Here is a 3066-nt window from a genome sequence, read left to right as displayed (position 1 = left end):
CGGTAACGCAGCGTGGCCGCACCGATGCACACCTGCGTTTTTCAACGCCACGTGCACGCAGCGTTGAGAAAACGCTACGTGGGCATCGGCCCTTCGTTCAGTACTGTAGAAGACGCGCAACATCGTCACCAAAATCAACGTAATTCACTGATTTTCACCGCACTTTTTACATAAATTTCTCACTGCGCACTAAATAAAGCAATGTTCATTGCTGAAGTGAAAACTAATTGAAAAATAACTACCGGAAGGCGTTCAAATGATCTATTTTTCAAACTTTAGAGCGTTTGAAATTTATTTTCTTTGTCGCCTTGTTTATAGTCGAAAACCGCGTTGCCAAACTGGCGGTTTGAACTGAAATAATCTTATGTTACCCATCTGATAATACATCATGCAGTCAATAAAAGTGGGGTTTTCAATTATTTTCCGCTAGCGTAACAAACAAAAGTAAAGTCTTCCAAACAGGTGGGTGGCACGACGCCATGTTTTTGCAGCCAACATCTCAGTGTAAAATTCATGATAGTATGTGTTTTGTGTACAAACATCACATTTGATTCTCATTAGGATACAGAACTGTCAGTGGGATACGGCCGCGCAATGTTGGCTGCAAAACAAATCTATTGTGTGAGATAGGGATGCCACCGCGCCCGCGGGCTGCTTCCAAATAAATATTTTTCATGCACACTCGTCATTCATACTAAAATTTTCTACTATTCCAAAAGTTTGAAACAGGAGAAATAATTTCATAATAGAAATTTGCTGGCAGCACTACCCACGTACATGTTGAGCATGTGTGTTAGTTGTTCGACAGACTGAGGCATTTAACTGAATGGCAGCACAATCAAAACCATTTTTATGCGGTCGAAATGGGATTGCACTAGGGAATTTTTGTTAACTGGAACCGAAATAAACTTTCAAATTTTACTTTCAAAATTGACCGAAATGATACACTGAAAATATTCTACACGCTCATACTACTGGTTTCACACGTGATTTTTCACTAGTTGCAAAACATATTTTAATAACGTGATTTCCATTCTCAAATGTCAAAAATCATAACGTGCGATACAGTGGAATTTCATTGAGAATAGAAATGAAAAACACGTTAGAATATAATGGAACGCTTTGTGACGTAAATGGCGTTCTAAAGGCTTTAATTGTTTTTGTTTGCCTCCTATGTATGAATGATGAAAAACATAAATAACGAAGAATAAGTTCGACTAAATTTTCTTTTCCAAAAGGGTTATTTATTATTAGATACAAGTCTTCCATAGCATAAATAATCTTACAATCACTGTTTAAGTCATTCGGCAAAGTATTCCACTATCGTCCTGTCGATGATTACCCGGTAGTTTGTTCTTGATTCTGGAACACAAAACTGCTCGATAGCTGGCTTAAATCCATAATGCGCAAAAGGACATTTTGAATTGATTTTATGTCTTCTACTTGTATATTGGATCCGATTAACGTAACCAATTTGATGGTTCTCCATTGCTTTATCGCTTGTATCAATCTGAAAATTTGTTAACGCTTTAGAGATTTTTTTATTGATTTTATAGTATAAACTTACATTTTTGTATGTTTCCGCATATATCTTGCCACTGGTATAATTATCATTTAATTTACTGTTACGTGTTTACGTTGAATTCCATGCATCTGAATATAAAATAGAAATATTTTTTTCTCAACAGAATTGTTTTCTTTTACCGCCATGTTTTATTTTTTCAATTGGATGATATAGAGAACTGATGTTCAAAACACGTTAAAGTGCATAGTTTCCCTTGTAGTATCAATTCAATGTTTTCTTCTAGCCAGTAACGTGGAAAGTTAGTGATAATCTAACTGGATGAAACACGTTGGATTCTTGTGAAATAGAACATTACATGGACGTGTATAATATTTTCAGTGTAGTTATTCTGCATGAAGATACAGATAAGTCATCTAGTTCTCCAAGAAATGGCTTGAGCTCAGGAACAAAGATTTGCAGTCCTGTTTTAAGTATGGTACATGCTCTTTGTGGTACAGAGAAAAGATACGTAGATGAAAAATTTTCCGATTTCAAATATGGAACATGCTCTCTGTAGTACAAAAGAACAGAATGTGTTCTAAGGCATATGTTCATGGTCATCCAAGAAATCCCTGGGGTAAAGGCCTTTTGATCTACAGGGTGTTCAATAAGTTCGAAAACACTTTTAAAAATGTTTAAAATTGAAAAAATTAAAAATTGTTTCTTTTCCGGTTACATTTCATTGAAAGTATTGTTTATAAAGAACGTTTGTAACATTTCTTCTGGAATGACCTTTATTTTGTACTTCTTCAAAAGCTTCAAACGTTTCTGAAATCTATCGCAAGCGGCACGCACGGTCTGCATGGGCATTTCGTTCCAGATTTTGAGAATTACGTTTTCCGGTTTCAAATATTGTACATGCTCTCTGTAGTACAAAGAACAGAATGCGTTCATAGCATATGTTCTTGGTCATCCAAGAAATCCTTGGAGTAAGGCCTTTTGATCTACACGCGTAACTAAGGATCAGTTTTCCGGTTTCAAATATGGTACATGCTCTCTGTAGTAAAAAAAAAAAGAATGTGTTCTAAGGCAATTGTTCAAAGTGATCGTATTATTCGTTTTATGCAATTAAGCAGAGCGCTCAAATTTGCTTAAAATGCCTACATCTTACTCAGGTTTTTTATTATTCCCCGCAAACTGACAGACGATTTATCATAAATTTTTCCATAAGTTTGAAACAAAAAAAGATACGAGTTACTTAAAATTCGTCGAACTTGCTTAGATTTCAAGTAAAGTTTTTACTGAAATAATAACAGCATACGAACACGATGTAAGACGAAATTGTTGAGCTAGGGATCCTACATTCAGAGATCTTTAGCCAACTATCCTTTCAGAACTGTCAGAATCTGGGCCAAAGGATTATTGTTATTTTTTTTTTTTATTATTTCTAGTTGTTGACTTCTACTGTAGTGTTGATTTTCGAGATTTTTCGGCAATGCAGTCTGATTTATTAGAACATATTTTTAAATTTTGTCCAGCGTTTCGTCATCGGGTTCGATATT

The sequence above is a fragment of the Armigeres subalbatus genome, chromosome 3 (assembly GCF_024139115.2).
Source record: "Armigeres subalbatus isolate Guangzhou_Male chromosome 3, GZ_Asu_2, whole genome shotgun sequence".
Classification (NCBI taxonomy): Eukaryota; Metazoa; Arthropoda; class Insecta; order Diptera; family Culicidae; genus Armigeres; species Armigeres subalbatus.
This window is presented reverse-complemented; position numbering follows the sequence as displayed.